The following is an 18,601-nucleotide window of genomic DNA, read 5'->3' as shown; positions in this document are numbered from 1 at the left end:
ACTGGTATGTCATAAATCATCCATTATTTTAAATAAAGAAGTCACGAGTTACATGTTAGAAGGTTTTCTTTTTCCTTTCTTTTTTTTTTTTTTGAGGGTGTGTGTGTGTTGTGTGTGTGTAAAGTCACTTCAGTGGTGTCCAACTCTTTGCAACCCTATGGACTGTAGCTTGCCAGGCTCCTCTGTCCATGGGATTCTCCAGGCAAGAATTCTGGGGTGGGTAGCCATTCCCTTTTCCAAAGGATTTTCCCGACCCAGGTATTAAACCTGCATCTCTTATATCTTGGGCATTGTCAAGCAGGTTCTTTACTGCTGACCAATTTTTTTTTTTTTTTTTGTAAAAGGACTTGGATTTGCCCTATGGCTTTTAAAGTAAAAATTGCTTAATCTTGCAAATGTTCAGTATCGTCACATACTTGCAAATGTTTACAAAGATTTTATTCAGAAGTTCCAAAGAAGGCTGAGGAGCATTTCATTTGGATAATTGAGACTCAACAGCTAAAGTCAACAGATTTAACGCAGACAGATTTTTGTGGCTTTCAGAATTAAAACACCAGGACCCCCAATCACATCTTTACATCTGTCCCCACATTTGCTGAGCGCTTAGCCAACCCCAAGGCTGTGAAGGGCCGTCCTGGAATAGGAGCCCCCAGCCAACGCAGGGCACCACACACAGCTTTTGACTTTTCGCCCGTTAGTCAGTTACTCTGCCCAGATTTCCAAGAGAAGGACAAGCCTGCCCAATCCCCCACTGCCCCCAGAGCTGCGGATGACCTCCCAGAAGCACAGAGGAGCTCTCGGGGGCAGCTGCTGTGAGGTCTGAGACTCCCCCCAGCACTGAAGCGGTTAACTTGGAGGAAGACCCAGAGAAAGAAAAACAGACAGGACTGCCTTGTGCTGGGAGGAGGGCTAGAAAACGAGGCTGTTGCTGTTGTTTTCATTGTGTGCACTCTAATCAGGGAGAGTAAGAACAATGATGCATGTGATGCTGATTTTGGAACGCGTCCATGCAGCTTTTCCCAGGCTAGACAGCCTTGGGAACCGCTGATAGAGTGGCACACCAGGAGCGCAGCCTCAATCACCAAGCCCAGGGCAGGGCAGCCTTTTCTGTGGATAAAATATGTGAGGGATGACAAGAATCTTCCCAGCATGGGAAGTGGTGGTAACAAAAAAATACACAACGCGGGGGGGGCGGGGCGGGGTGCGGTGGGGGGAATCTGTGAGGGTTTTGCAAATCCCAGCCCAGGCCACGGGGGACGTGTTATTTGAAAGATAGGAGAACTTCTCCTTCTGCCCACCCTACCCATTTTACTTTTTTGTTTGTTTGTTTCCCTCTTTGCATTCAACCGGCCCTCCCTTTTCTTCCCCGCTCCCCTCCCCCCAAAGCCCCTCCACCACACTTTGAAGCCGAGATGAAAGCCCTGTGTTGTGGCTGCAGGCCCCAGTCAAGCCGGGGGACCGCTGAAGTGTGCTTTAGTTTAAGACGCTGTATTTTTCTCCCAAGGAAAAGGGGGAAAAATCAGCTTGAAACAATACATCGCCTTTTGCTGGAGAGCATCCTTTATGTATCTAAGGTTCAAACATGGTCCTAATTTTTCAAAGCTTTTGTCTCCAAGGATAAGAAAGAGCTTAAAATGTGGTATCCTCTCTCAAAGTGAATGCCTATAACTAGGAGGGCTTGGGAGTGCAAGTGTTTAATAAAATAGAACAAGAGAGAGGCAAAAATCAGCCACATGCGCTCTTTGGTATTGACACAGCAGCAGGTCACAACTTTCTCAACTTTTTTTGACACCGCTCACTTAGTTTGAAATAGCACATCCAAGCTTCGAGGTACTAAGTGATTCTGAAGGAATGACTTCCATACATTTGCTTAGATATTTGGCTACCAGGTTTAGCAAATAAAACTTCAGGACACCCAGCTAAACCTGAATTTCAGGTAAAGAATGATAAATCTTCAGTGTAAGTATGTGCCAGGCAATATTTGGGATAAACATATGCTAAAGATGTACTTGCTATTTATCTGAAATTCAAATTTAACTAAATGCCCTATAATATGTCTGGCCACTCTAGTAGTTAGGATAGATTTTAAATCAACTTATCTTTTGCAAAAATTTATGTGAAAACATTTGTAAAGCCTTTTTATAACATGAATTTATTTGTGATTCATCAAATTTGAACATAGGAATATTCAACATATTGTTTCCGAAACACAGACTATCTGTAGTAAGGCCCTTTTGTACCCCTGTCAACTCATCCCTTAAACATAACACACATATATAGAACTACACACACACCTGACCCCCCACATGAATATCCCACAGGGATTTTAAAAGGATTCTATGTATATATTTTTCTTCCATCAAAGAAAGGGCTGGTTAATGTGTTGCTTCGAGCAATAGGTCAATATTTATAATCAACTCCTACCATGGAAAGTGCATATGGCTCCCACTTGGCCATTCTTAAAACTGCGGCTGCTTTGTCAAAGAGCAATAGCTCATGCAATCTAAATGAACCATAATTATTTTTGGTTAAAAAATTTTCCCCAATATATCTACTTAATGCCCTGAAACCTGGTTTTATTATTTTATGTTTACTTAAAATAAATGTGCTTATAGACACAAAATCAACATGAAGGAGCCATCTGGAAAGCTCAGCTGATTTGATTCTGGGTGTCGTGTCTGCAAATCTCTCATGTACACTCTTGTTCGTGTGAACTTGGGTTCACTTGAACTTGGACAAAGTTGAAGGCCTGGTATTTTTGCTCCTCACAGCTGCCAATCATGGGGACTGAAGAAGGGGCTAAAAGAAAAACTAAGACTAAAGGAGATTTCTGAGTGATCTTTGAACTCTCAGTGTGCATGAAATTCAGACACTGCTTAGATAAGTGGTGAAGGCTGCATATAATCCCGTAGTTGGAAGATTGTTGAGTATCATCTGAGGAGTCATGTCTCCCTTGGACTACTGCTTTCCTCCCTACCAATACTATTTTTTTGATTAGGCAAAATATTACTTTGTCATAAAAGTGATGATTAATCAAAATTTCAGTGTAAGTTCTCTGATGCTTCCTCTTTCACTGGTACTAGGAAAGGAATTATTAGAAAATTTCCTGAACATCAGTATACTGTTCAGGAAAGCTAACAGGATTTCAGCTTAAAGATTGACTTGAACTTGGATGTTTCTACACAAAGCTAGATAGATAATATTACATGATCTTAAATCATACAATTTTCTAAATGTAGTCAAGAAAACCTCCTTAACTGAATTAGAAAATTCACTTTGTAAAAAAAAAAAAAAAAGGAGGATAGATATATTCACCTCCTCATCCCACTATTCAAATACTATCTACACTTATCCCCATCTCCACCTCAATGCTTATACAAAATGATAGCATGTTTACCTAATTAATCTATGCACGTATTTAGCTGGTGAAGTAGCATGATGACTGACTCTGAAGAATTCTGTCTACTTTCAGTTCTGATGCTAATAACTATATAATTTGGACAAATCTAGTCTTCATTGCTAGTCAAAAGACTGAGAAATAACAAGACACTTAATGTCTTTGAAAAAGAATGTAAAACCAGATGTTCAAAAACTCTTTCTGATACTACATCAATTTCCACCAGCAGGTCTTTTCTCCACTCTAAGTATCCAGAGGCAATACTGCATCAGTTAATTTCACTTAATTCAACTCTCTCTATGGTAATGGCTTATTTGGGGGAAACCTATGCCCAAGCAGAATTATGAAGAAGTATGTATAGAGGAGTGAAATTGTCAACTATTAGGTCTATAAGTCCTCTCCTTTGGGAAACTAGAATTTGTGAATATTGCATCTTGGCCACTGAATTTTCAAATAAGGACAACACATGGATATACATGAGTATCTGTTCACTCAGATAGTGTGCCAATTTGTGGGTATCGCAAATTCAAGGATTCCAGCTGTGCCGGAGTACAGACAGACACCCAAGGAAAACATATAATTTCTTAAAGACAGCAAATGACACTCTCATTGCTTTCAGCAGTATCATCAAATAGAAAAGGACTTGGATCACTTATAGGATTGATATGGCATGTGGCAAATGCTGTTCTTTTAGGGGGGAAAAAATGCAAAATATGGAGACTGGGAACCAGGAACCAATCAAGGGAATATCTAAAAAATGAAACAAGCATCTAGCTTGCTGATCAGAACCAGGCCCCAAGGATTATTGTGGAGAAGTCATTGAAATCATCAATTGGGTTGAGGGAGAGTAAAAATGACAACCTGGATAAAGGGATAGAGAGAGAAACTGCACAACAAAAGTCTCACAAGGGAACTGTTAGGGCCCAGAAGTCCTTTCTTCAGAACTTCAAGCCTCTGGGGTCAGTTTTCTTCTCTCTGCAGCTCCCTGGCACGTGAAATCAGCCAGGTTCCTGCTCATTCTTCCCAGATACAGACTTCAATGATCCAAGGCAGAGTATTCTCCAAAGAGGGAATTCATTGCTTTCTCTGTTCTTAGAGATCTCTTCTTTTCCTTGACATATCATTCCAAGGGGCTTTTAATAAGGAGATCATTTAAAAGTGAAATCACATACCAAGTTATCATGTATGACTTTGCTGCTGCCAGTACTTGATTGCGATTAAAGCTTTTTACCTACCTATGTATTTTACTTAAATATATATTCTGGGAAAAGAAAACAAAACAGGGTTTTGCTATGCTCACATGGTGTATTTTATGTTTGTTTTATTATTTTTCTCTTTATTTTAAGAATTAATCATGTCCTTGAAAAGATAGATACAAATTATTATATGTAAACAGTCTCTCTCTCCAATACAAAGTTTTCTATACTGAAAGTCTCTCTCTCCAATACAAAGTTTTCTGTACTAGTTTTCATACATCCTACTTTAATTGGGCCACATTTTTCAAGTTGGCTTCCTGTTACCAACCGTCTCTCAGTATACAGAAAATGTGCTCAATATTTCACATAAGATGGCTAGAAAAAGTTCATATGTGGCACCCATTTCCCTTCTCATTTCTGTGTTCACCTTAGAACTCGGTTTCCTCTCTTTTTAAGGGAACAAAAGGGAATCCCTAACAGCTTGCCCAGCACCTCCTTAGCTGGTTAGAGGAGCCTCACATCTCCTCTCCTAATTAGGTACTGAATACCCTGGACTTGGAAGATTTGACCCCAATTCAGATGAAAAATGTCCCGTTTTCTCTAAGACGGTAAGTCACTTTTCCTTATGTCCATATGTGGACACTCTAGATGCTTTGCCCCAGCCTCCTTCTTCCATTCACTGGCAAGAATTGGAGATCCTTGGGGCACACGAGCCACCAGCACTGTCCTCTTCCCACTCTGTGAGACGTAGGTGTCATGTCTAACTTGTTTCCTCCTCAAACTATAGTCCCAAAACAAGAATTTGTTCACTCATTTGACAATCATGTAACAAGCAGTATACTAGGGAGCAGATGTTATGTGCCAGGCAGATACAAAGGAAAGCAAAACAGATGTGGTTCCAGCCATCAAGAAGTCCAGTGAGAGAGATGACCATTGGTTGACTGATCACTAACATGCATGAATAATTTAAAACTGTTGTGAAGTATGGGCCTCGCCAATGACTCAGCAGGTAAAGAATCCTCCGGCAATGCAGGTGAGGCAGAAGTCATGGGTTCGATCCCTGAGTGGGAAAGATTCCCTGGAGGAGGAAATGGCAACTCACTTCAGTATTCTTGCCTGAAAAATCCCATGGACAGAGGAGACTGGCTGGTTACAGTCCATGGGGTCACAAAGAGTCAGACATGACTAAGTGAAGAGATATTGCAGAATATCATGAGGGTATAAGGATTTCTCAATAAATTTCTCTCAAGTGCCCTCATTCAGTGTCGAAACACTGATTTTTTGGGGGGTGGGGAGGGGAAGGGATGGAGAGCATAACTTGAATGCTTAATGCATATCAATTAGTTCAAAAGAGGCTTCCCCAATGCTGTGCCCTTCTTGAATTTGGTAAAGCTTATATATTCACTGTTTATAAACTTTTATTACAATCCAGTAACAATGTTAGTTTCCTTCATTTCTACATGCAAGCAGAATTGACAGATTTTGTATGGTATCAATTTCTAACGAGTCTGAACTTGCCAACTCTGGCCAACAATCATATCCATATTATAACAACTTTGTCTTTCCCCAGATTCTGAAATATACTTCACTAAAAGGTTATCTTCTGCTTTAAGAATTTGCCCTCTTTTTGTATCTCGATGAAAGTGTTAGTAATTAGTCGATCAGTCATGTCCAACTCTCTGGGATCCCGGGACTGTATTGTAGTCCAGCAGGCTCCTCTGTCCATGGGATTCTCTAGGCAAGACTACCAGCGTGGGCTGCCATTTCCTCCTCCAAGGGATCTTCCCAACCCAGGAATCAAACCTGGGTCTCCTGTGTCACAGGAAGATTCTTTACCATCTGAGCCACCAAGGAAGTCCTATATCTGAATGGAATGACTGCAAATGTTCTCAGTGGCTGTTTTCCAAGACTTATACAGAAAATAATACATGTTTATGAAATTTGTAAAATTGCAATTAAAAAAAAACTTAATAAAAAAAAATTTCATTCAATCCAAAAGATAAAATGTCCAAAGTAACAAGCTTTGCAATGCCATGTATGTTAGTAAAACAACCTCTTCTCTCTTTACCAAGTGGAATAATTGGCAATAATAGATGTCAAAATACTTGATTCTTCAAGAGATTTGTAGAAGCTTCCAGTGATCTTAAAACCCTTAATCTCCATTTCATGCCTTTAAAACATGTGATTTCAGTTATACCATTTTCTCAAGTGTATCATAAAGTTTTTTCAAAATGTATTGATGATGGCAGCACTTCCACCATTTATTTTTTCCAAATTCTAGCTCAAAACTTTAACAGCTCAAAAAAAAAAAAAAAAAAAAAAAGAAAGAAATAAACCCACTGCTGCTACTGGTAATAACAATAATAAACTCTGCCACTTACTGTCTGTGTAATCTGGGGCAAGTAAATTATTTTCTTCATCTGTAGAATGAGTGAATTAAGACCCGTCAGATTAAAGATAACATGTGAAAAATGTCTGGGACTTACAAAAACTCCATGAATTGCCATGGGACAGTGATGATTATTGTAAGATGCTGGTGGTTTAATTTATCCTCCAAACAACAGAAAACAAACACAGAATCCCATATATAAATCATATTATGAAAATAAGAAATCTTCAACAAAATAATTCCTTTTTATAAACTGGATTGAGCATTCAATCATGTAGTTAGCAAAGTTAACAAGTTCCTACATGAAGCTATGCTGTTTAGGTAGAATGAAATAGCTGGGCTCTGAGAATGAGACCAAAGGGGGAAAAAATTAACCTAAAATTGCAACCAGAAAGATCTCTGGTTGTGAGACATCAGAGTCAGAGGATAAAACAAAACTGGCAGCTACTTGGGTGGTTTAGTGAGTGGAAGTTCTGGGTTTGGTTAGCTGACAGCCCACCAGAAGAGTGAAGAAGAGTTGGGAAATCCATCAAGGTGCCAATGACCCACTGGAAATTGTCCATTACATTTAAAAATGAAATCCAACTTAAAAGGACTAGTGTGCTGTAGTCTGTATGCTGCAATGCTGTATGTGGTATCATTTGATGCAATAGAATAATCTTTTCTCACAACTTACAGGAATTGCTTTTACCAACTTGCACATGATTGAGTCAACCAGAGACGAGGGCAGAGTTACCATGACCGGTTTAATATATTATTCTTGTTCATTTTTCACATTGTATTTATCCCAAAGGACATCATGCTCCATAAGATAGTTCAGCTTGGGTTGCCAATTGGTCTGAACTTCTTAAAGCTATTTTCAGAAACCATAATTCTATTCTTTGGCAATACAACCAACTCATACATTCTACATTTGGTAAACAGACACTAGTTCCTGTAAAATTGTGTATTTATTACTTAAAATTATCTACAAAGACAGTCCACTGGAAATACTACACTGGGACTCCAAGCAGACTGCTAATAATTTGGAAGCAAATGCTTCCTGATTTAACCACTTAGGGGAAACTACCAAATTTCCATTCTCTAAAAAACAAAAAAACAACTTTAAAAGTACTTCTGTTGCAATTTGTATAACATATGCTGTGCATACAGAGCTCTTTAAATAGGATTAGGTTAATCCACAGTCTTAACCTTAAAAAGTGTTTGACTCTGTGCAGCATGGTCTCCAAATGTGTGAGAGCGCCATGTGGACCGGTCCTCCCCACCATGAAATACTTAGCAAGAAGACATCAAGCACTTGAATCTCAACTGAATGCCTAGGATTTACAGTTATAGTGTGTCTTTTGTTCCTAAGGAACCCCCTTGTTCAGAGGAATTTACAAATTGGCAAGAAGATATCAAAATTCAAATAAGGTATATGTATATATAGAGAGAGAGTGTGTGTGTGTGTGTGTGTGTGTCAAAACTCAATGCTAAGAAACCAAACAGCCCAATTTAAAGAATGGGAAAGAGATTGGAACAGATACTTCACCAAAAAAATCATGAATGGAAAATAAACACATGCAATGATGCTAACCATTATTGGTCATCAGGGAAATGCAACTGAAAACCATAATAAGATACCACTACACACCCATTAGAAGGGCTAAAATTAGGAAAACTAGCCAGGGTGGGTGTGAATGTGGAAGAACTGAAACTCTAATGCATGTATGCTGGTGAGAATGTAAAATGATACCACCACTTCGGAACAATATCTCTTTCTTTTTTAAAAAGATTTGGGAGAATGGTTCTTTATTCAGGTAAATTTGGTGCACTGGGACAGAGGGATTTACAGGAGGATTTATTGTACATTGTGGCCAAATAAATTATGTAAAGTTTAAAAATAAAATAAAATTGGAAGAATAAAAAAAAAAAGAAAAAGAAAAAGAACCATGCAATAAAAATAAAAATTTTTAAAAAAAAAAAAAAAAAAAAATAAAATTTCCAAAAAATTTGCAAAAACATTTATTGCATTGCAAATAAATATGCAGCTGAAAATAAAATTTTTAAAACCATCTTGATAATTCTATGAGAAGGAGTCTGAGAGGCATGTTAAAAGATACAGTTACACAGTAGTATGGACAGATTTCTAGGGATCACTATTCACCTCCTAGTCTATGTACATGGTTCATCTTTGGATATGTAAAAAGCGTAATCTGGGTGGCCTTATGTGGCAAATCTTACTAAGGAAGTTGTTTTGAGGTGAGGAATAGGATGTGGCTGGGAGTGGGGTTAGGGGCAGGCTGAAAGCGGGAAAGGAGGGTCATTCTTGAGGGGTAAGAGATCAGTTTTGTCTTCTGACCGCTGTGTGTGTGGGTGGATGTTAGTTACTCAGTCGTGTCTGACTCTTTGCAACCCCTGGCCTATAGCTTGCCAGGCTCCTCTGTCCATGGGATTCTTCAGGCAAGAATACTGGAGTGGGTTGCCATGGAAGGCATGTGTGATTCAGTAGGCAGGTCCCAGCGGTGTGTGTCCCCAAAGCTAGTGATAAGGAATGGAAAAAAATCATTCAATACAAACCAATATTGGGTTTTCAATAGAGGAAAATGAGGTTAATTAAATGAAATTGCTATTATGGACAGTTTTCCACTAAGAAATATTGACTTTCAGAGAAAACTGAGAGCCGTAAGAAAATAGCAAAAATTTAGTAGGGTAGGGGAAAGGATTGGTGCACGTGGAGAGAGATATTGTTTCTAATTTCTTAAGGAGAACTCAGTTGTGGAGTAGGGCTAGGCGAAACTAAGATTGTTGGGCATCTGTCTGCTGTATGTTGATTTATTGTAATGGGAAAGCTAAGAACTAATAAGAAAGTTATAATAGCTGCTACTTATTGAGACTTTATTAAATCCAAGCTCCAACTTGTTCAAAAATCTTTGTACATAATCCAGTTTAATCTTCACAACAACTAAATGAGGTAATTATTATTGTTTCCATTTTGTAGGCAAGAATATCAAAGACTAGAGACTTAGGGAAATTGCCCATTGGCCACACAACAAGGAAGAGGAAAAGTTAGAACTTCAACTTGGGTGTTACTTAATCTTTCATTTATCCAAGAGTTAGACCAAGAATATAAAATTCTATTCTAAAAAATAGTAAATAATATAATTACAGAAACTTCTACTTAGTAATTATTGTCACTAACAGAGAGACCAAGAGTGTATGAGAGGCAGAGAAGAGTAAAAAGCGAAGAACATCTTGTTAACAGTCACCACTTCATGACGCTTGTCCTACCTTGAAGTTCTCCAGGATCATTCTAAGACAGCAGGGTAATCATCACCCATTTTTTTTCTGCCCTCCAAAAGGACCTGTGAAATATGAAAGCAGTTTGTTTTCTTTCTAAACAAATTACACTTCTAAAATGAACTTTGATTTTCCTAGAAATCCTGGAAATTTTGCCCAGATGAGATAGAAGGACAAATATAAATTTTTAAGTTGCTCCCCACGGCAAAAAAAACGTTTACTTTCCAATGCTTCTTGGCACAGGTCTCATGTTAGAATCATCTGAGATACCAGGGCCTCACCTCACATGTGAACTCAGTCTCTGTGGGGTAGGCCTGGGCATCACCATAGACTTTTATATATATATTAATATATATAATTTTATTTATTTACTTATTGTTGGCTGTTCTGGGTCTTTGTTGCTGCGCCGGCTTTTCTCTAGCTGCGGCAAGGAGGGGCTACTCTCTAGCTGAGGGGCTCGGGCTTCTCCTTGAGGCGGTTCCTCTTTTCGCAGCGCATGGGTTCTCCGGCACCGGGGCTTCAATAGTAGCAGCATCTGGGCTCAGTAGCTGCTGTTTCCAGGCTCTAGAGAGCAGGCTCAATAGTTGTGGCACACAGGCTTAGTTTCTCCACGGCATGTGGGATCTTCCCAGGTCAGGGATTGAACCTGTGTCTTCTGCACTGGCAGGCGGATTCTTTACCTCTGAGCTACCAGGGAAACCCTCACCATAGTCTTTAACCAGCAATTCCATCAGGTATTTCTAACATAAAGTTTGAGCACAGAGTTTGGAAACTTCTGCGTCATAGCTAATTCATTTAACTAGTAGCCCACATGTCATGTGACATTAAAAGCTATGCGGTGGCCTCATCTATGGAAACTGGAACTGCATCATATTCTGTGCCTCCTTGTCTCATTCAAGAGGAAGCAAACATCTCCAGTTCTTGCAAACAGCCTACTCAAAGATCAGAAGAGGCCTTGGATCCCAGTTCAAGTTCCCTGTCTTGGGTACAGATCAAAGGGGCCCCAGGATATAGTGAGACAGGGTAGGCTCTGCCAAGAGCAGGCCAAGTGGCAACCTCTCTGCTGTTTGGTTTTTATACTAGCGTCCTTTGTAAAACTTCGGTACAGAAACACACATATGTAAATATCTACATCAACATAATACGTATAATTTTTCAAGTTTTCAGAGACAAATGTCAAAGGACTGAAAGGTCCTTTCACTTACAGTTTATCAGGAAAGGAAGAAAAATATACATCAGGAAATAGCTGATGTCATTCATTGTAGAATGATCTGAGGCCTTGCTTTCTCCATCTCTTGCACCCCAAGCACCCATGTTGCGTGTACTTCACAGGCAATGTCTGATGCAAGCTGATTAGACGACAATCAGAAAACTGAATCAAATCCAGGCTCACTCCCTAGAAACTCTGTGACCAGGTCACTGATGATCATGACCTGTAGAATAGAGGAGAGATACTACCTCTGGATACCAAGTCAAAGAGGAGATAGAACATATGAAAGCATTTTATATGGGAGCCCTGTATATAAACTGTTTTGATTACTTGTTTCATTTGCATTACATGAATTTTAGCACCCTGCCTCTAGGCAGGAATGAGGCCAACCTCAGACTAATTGGAACCAACACTTGACAGCTTCCCGTTCGCCTGCTTCCATGTGCTGTGGAGGCCTCAGCCTTGCCTCCTGGGCCCCCAGGCCAGTGGAATGGCTAAAAGGAAGTGTAGGTGATCTTATCTTCCACTTGGTACACTGGATTGATTGAACATTGGCAATTATTGGGAAGCATCATGTCCTTGATGACAGGGCGGCTCTATCACAAGGATCACCACCATCACCACCATCACACCTGTACCTTACCCCCCACCTCCAGCAGGTGGCCAGTGACTGATGGGGAGATACAAAGCCTGGCTCCTAGGCCTCAAGTAGGGCAACTCTGCAGTGAGATTTTAACTTTCCACAATCAGATCAAGGATCACACCCTTGCTTGGCTCCTTCCCCTTCCTTATCTTGCTTCCCTCCCTCCCTTACAAGGGTTTCCTGAGAAATGCTGATCAATAAATCACATACCTTGTTGTGTGTGATTTATTGATCAGCATGTCATGTACACCTTGTGTACATGACCAACTGAATCCTTGTCTGAGGACCTGTCTTTAGGCAACCTCACTAAGACAATTATATTAAAGTTACCTGCTTTATGTTTTATCTACTGAATATTTTAAAATGGAACCTTAGCCTCATTATTCAACCGTTTGTGGAATACTTCTCCCTGTCATCTAGCACTGATTAGAAAAGAATGTAAAATAATTTAGTAATATCCCAAACAACACACATATAACAAGGTGAATCCGTACATATTCAGCATTCCCATGTCAATGTCATCTAAGTAGCCAGAGAGAGGAAGCTAACATTAGATCTCCCAAAGATGCAGAAGAGAGTTACAATCATCTCCTGAGCTTAGAACAATGGCTATTCCTAGAAGTTTGATGAAAGTTAGGGAACCTAAAAATTTGATGGAAGTTAGGGATCCTCTCCCCTCAATAGGCACAAACCACAAATATATAATATTTTGCATGAATTTTCAGAAATTCATTTCAGAAATGTTGTTAGCTTCTGAAGTAAATTCTAGATCCCAAGTAAAGAATGTGGGGCTATAGCAATATGACCCCATCATCTGAAGGATTAAAAATTGCTTATATTTAGTACTGCTAAGTTAGTGCTAATAATAAGTTTAATTCCTATTTCATCTTCCATATTTAGCATATGGGGAAAAATCTACTAACACTCTACCCAAATGGAGACTCTCAGTCCCTTCTCACAGGAACTGTGGGCCCACCTTTCCTGAGAAGCTGCCTGCAGACTGTCCTGAAGCTGCCAGCTTGACACCAGGAGGCCCAGACCTCTGGTTCACAGCCATGTCAGCCCACCCCAGCCCCAAACGAGGCTGATTCAGAAGCGACAAGGCCCAGATTTAACACCATTTGGAATTAGTACCATCCTTTCCCTCTGCCTACCCCCATCATGCCTCATTATCACTCCAAACATAACACCTTCCAGAACTCTCTTCTCTTTCAACTCTCATCTCCATACTGTTTTCCACTTCCTCTCCTCTCCTCTATCTTCTCTCTGATCTTCCAGATCTTTCACTCTTCCCTCTGGATCCTCCATGCAAAGATAAACAAAACTCTATATACCCGCCACCTCTTTATTGAATGTTCATTTCCTTCATTTCTTTGCCTTAATTAAAACTGGGCTTTTCCACTATGGAAGACGGTATGGAGATTTCTTAAAAAACTAGGAATAAAACCACCTCTCAGGCCCATTCCTAGGCATTTACCCTGAGGAAACCAAAATTGAAAAAGATACATGTACCCCAATGTTCATTGCAGCACTGCTTACAATAGCTAGAACATGGAAGCAACCTAGATGTCCATCAACAGATGAGTGGATAAAGAAGTTGTGGTACATGAACCCAATGGAATATTACTCAGCCATAAAAAGGAACACATTTGAGTCAGTTCTAATGAGGTGGATGAACCTAGAGCCTATTATACAGAGTGAAGTAAGTCAGAAAGAGAAAGATAAATATCATATACTAACACATACATATGGGATCTAGAAAGATGGTACCAAGAAATTTATTTGCAGGGCAGCAATACATCATGAGATACACTGGGCTGGAAGAAGCATAAGCTGGAATCAAGATTGCCAGGAGAAATATCAATAACCTCAGATACAGATGCAAATGATACCACCCTTATGGCAGAAAGTGAAGAGGAACTCAAAAGCCTCTTGATGAAAGTGAAAGAGGAGAGTGAAAAAGTTGGCTTAATGCTCAACATTCAGAAAACTAAGATCATGGCATCTGGTCCCATCACTTCATGGCAAATAGATGGGGAAACAGTGGAAACAGTATCAGACTTTATTTTTTGGGGCTCCAAAATCACTGCAGATGGTGATTGCAGCCATGAAATTAAAAGATGCTTAGTCCTTGGAAGGAAAGTTATGACCAATCTAGACAGCATATTCAAAAGCAGAGACATTACTTTGCCAACAAAGGTCTGTCTAGGCAAGGCTATGGTTTTTCCAGTGGTCATGTATGGATGTGAGAGTTGGACTGTGAAGAAAGCTGAATGCTGAAGAATTGATGCTTTTGAACTGTGGTGTTGGAGAAGACTCTTGAGAGTCCCTTGGACTGCAAGGAGATCCAACCAGTCCATTCTAAAGGAAATCAGTCCTGGGTGTTCATTGGAAGGGCTGATGCTGAGGCTGAAACTCCAATACTTTGGCCACCTCATGCAAACAGTTGACTCATTGGAAAAGACTCTGATGCTGGGAGGGATTGGGGGCAGGAGGAGAAGGGGACAACAGAGGATGAGATGGCTGGATGGCATCACTGACTCGATGGACATGAGTTTGGGTGATCTCCAAGAGTTGGTGATGGACAGAAAGGCCTGGCGTGCTATAATTCATGGGGTTGCAAAGAGTCGGACATGACTGAGCGATTGAACTGAACTGAATGAAGAAACAGACAGAGAGAACAGACTTATGGATGTGGGGAGAGGGTAGGAGAGGGTGAAATGTACAGAGAGAGTAACATGGAAACTTACATTGCCATATGTAAAGTAGATAGCTGATGGGAATTTGCTATATGTCTCAGGGAACACAAACAGGGGCTCTGGATCAACCAAGAGGAGTGGGATGGGGAGGGAGATGGGAGGGAGGTTCAAGAGGGAGGGGATATATGTATACCTATGGCTGATTCATGTTGAGGTTTGACAGAAAACAACAAAATTCTATAAAGCAATTATCCTTCAATTAAAAAATAAATTTTTAAAAATAGAAAAAACAAAAACAAAACAACAAAAAAAGCTGGGCTTTTCCTCCAGACGCGGCTGGAGCAGATGCTTCTATTCAGTTTGCCATGCTCCATAGACCAGGAAAAATGATCAGTAAGAGAACTGAAATATTTTGTTTGCCTGGAGCAGTGCCACTCTCATCTGCTCGTATATTTCTCCTCCTAACAGATCCCTAACTGTACTGCTCAAAAGTAGGCTGCATTTTCCTTGTTTATTTTGGGAAATTTCATTATGTACCAGCTTATCAGGGGCTTCCTTGGTGGCTCAGATGGTAAAGAATCAGCCTGCAATGCAGGAGACCTCAGTTCAACCCTTGGGTTAGGAAGATCCACTGGAGAAGGGAATGGCAACCCACTCCAGTATTCTTGGCCAGAGAATTCCATGGACAGAAGAGCCTGGCGGACCACAGTCCACGGGGTAGCAAAGAGTCAGACACAACTGAGTGACTAACACTTCCACTTTCTTTCACCAACTTATCAAAAAGACTTTATTTCAATCACTAATATGCAAAATAGGAGCCTGGTGGGCCACAGTCCATGGGGTCACACAGAGTCAGACACAACATGCAAGCCAGGTAACTTTAATATAAATGTATTAAAGTCAGGATTCCGGAAGCAGATCCTAAAGAGGGACTCAGTTATATGTGATTTATTGTGAAGATGGTCTCGGGAAACTCTGGAAAGGGAGGGAGTGAAGTAGGGAAGAGGGTGAACAAGATCCTTGACTGATTGCAGCCAGACAAGCTCTACAGTTGAAACTTCCTGGCAGATTTCTCCCATCCTGAGGCAGAGGGGGCCAGGCGCATTCAAGGTCCTAAAAATACAGAACTAAATTGAAGAGACAAAATCCCTTCTTCCATGGGACTGCCATTCTCTTGGGGGAGGCAAGATAAATATATAATGTGTCCGGAGGTAGCCATTGTTACAAACAGGCAGGCGAAGCTAGATATAAGATGGTTTAGGAGTTCTGTTTTGGATGGAATGGTCAAGGAAGACCTCTCTGGGAAATAATACATGAGTAGAGACCTGAATGAAGTGAGGAACTGAATATACTGGTATCTGGAAAGAAAGTATTTCTGTGGGACAGCAGAGGCAGAGATCCTGATCCAGAAGCACATTTGATGCATTTAAGGAAAGGCAGGGAGACCTGTGTGGCAGGAATGGAGACATAGCTGAAGAGCTGGCAAGAAATCTGCTGGTACTACCATCTACAGGCCAAGGTAAGAGGTTGGGCATTTATTATGAAAGCAGTCTTACAGGTCCCACCTCCCTAGGCACAGTGATTGGTCCATGGTTGGACTCGTGATCCTAAGTGGACCAATCATAGCCTCTCCCACATTACTGGCCACAGTATTAGACATAACAGTGGGCACCCAACTGGGCTATGCCTGAGTTCTCTCCCCCAAATCTTCACATTAGAGCTAAGAGAAGAGAGAAAGTTCTTCTTCCATAGCAAAGCTGAAAAATATGAGACTAGAAGCCAAAGGTGAAGAGATGCAAAATGAGTGGTAGAGAAAGACAGTGCCATTGGCGGGGACATCCTTGATTCTGATCACCCAGGAGCAACTCCATCTACTCACACCCTCAGTTTGGCCACATGTAATAAGTTCTTCTTAACCTGAACTAATTGGACTTGGATTTCTATCACTTGAAAGTTATCATCCTCCTAACTCCTAGCACTCCTTCAAACTTAATCCTTTTCCTCATTGGGGAAAAAATAGCCATCTGCTTATACTTCCCTGCTAGCTCAGACAGTAAAAAATCTGCCTGCAATGCAGGAGACCTGGGTTAGATCCCAGCGTGGGAAGATCCCCTGGAGAAGGGAATGGCTACTCACTCCAGTATCCTTGCCTGGAGAATTTCATGGACAGACCACGGGATAGCAAAGAGTCGAACATGACTGAGCAACTGACACTTTCTTATGCCATCGGTTTATGGCATGTACCATCTCTTCTTGTTCCTGTCATCCAGCAATTTCCCAGTCACTCCTTTTCATTCAAGTATTTCAGAGTATTCCAGCATCACCCTGAATGTGTCCTTGTAAGGATTCCTGACCCCAGACTCCCACTTCCTTGGCTTCCTCAGTTCGCTCTACTTCCATCTGTACTTTAATTTACTTATCTGCATGGTCAAACTCTGAAATATGCTACTCATGAGAAGTGTTCCATGTAAAAATCTTAAATACACTCCATCATCTCAAAATCAATCCACATCCTTCCAAACAGAATGAAAATCTGAAACAGAGGACCACCTGCTTTAGAATTAGAACAAGTCAGACAGGAGCAGAGACTGAAGATTACTGAGGACACTGTTTCCCATCTAATCATTTTCTGTGTTTTTTCTTAAGACTTGGTAAACTTTTTGTCACTTGTAATAGAAAGAGTCACCGCTAATGACTAGTTCAAGGTCTTTTGCCTGTGCTGGGCCAGTTGCCTATTATTTCCCTGAGCAAATATCACATATATGTTTTATTACATATTGATATGTATTTACTACTCATTATTCTCCTCAAGCTTTCTCACCTTTCAAGCATGCTCATATTTATAGGTGTTGACCAACCACATCATCTACCACTTGAGAAAATTAAGGCGAACACACTCGTACATACATATGCATACATTTTAAAATTATTCTTCCTTCCTTTCTCTCATCTTCTCTCTGGTCTCAGAGAATGTGCTCTCTCTCCCACATGCCAGAACCCCACCTAGTCTGGACCCAGTTCTCAACCCTGTCCCTATCCTTTTCCCCTGAAAAATCCCATCTCAACCCTCTTCACTTCCTCCTTTCTCAAAGCAAGCTCCTTTTCCTCAGCTTAAAATGTGCTCCCTTTCCTGGGCAACGTCCTCCTCCATCTCTTTCTGTCTCCACAATTACAAACTTGGTCTGCTAACCTTCCCAGGTAAGTGCACTCTCTTCTCACTTGTGGCTACCCAGCTATGAGTTGGTATCTGACAAATTTTTATTCAGCCCAAATCTGCCCCCATAGCTTCAGAATCCTAAGTTCAATACCTCCTTACTTTTCAATGTTTCAATTGATATGTCTGAAATTGAGTTCAGTATCTCTCTGCCATCCTAAACCTCCTCTTCTTCCTATTATCACTGCCATCCACCTACTCACACAACCTAGCCAATCATTCTCCAGTCCTGGTAATTGACTTTCTAAATGTTCCTTGAATTTCTGTCTGCATTTCCACCTCACCATCTAGACTACTGCATTTAAATGAGGCATCCACGTGGACCTAGAGACTCTCATACAGTGAAGGAGGTCAGAAAGAGAAAAACATCTCATAATATCACTGATATGTGAAATCTAGAAAAATGGTACCTATGAACTTATTTACAAAGCAGAAATAGGCACAGACGTAGAGGTCAACATAAGGTTACCAAGAGGAGAAGTGGGGAGGTGGGATGAACTGGGAGACTGGGATCGACATATATACACTACCATGTATAAAAGAGATAGCTGATAAGAATCTGCTGTATAGCACA

The sequence above is a fragment of the Bos mutus genome, chromosome 9 (genome assembly GCF_027580195.1).
Source record: "Bos mutus isolate GX-2022 chromosome 9, NWIPB_WYAK_1.1, whole genome shotgun sequence".
Taxonomy (NCBI): Eukaryota; Metazoa; Chordata; class Mammalia; order Artiodactyla; family Bovidae; genus Bos; species Bos mutus.
The sequence above is the reverse complement of the archived record's forward strand: the minus strand, read 5'-3'. Positions refer to the sequence as shown.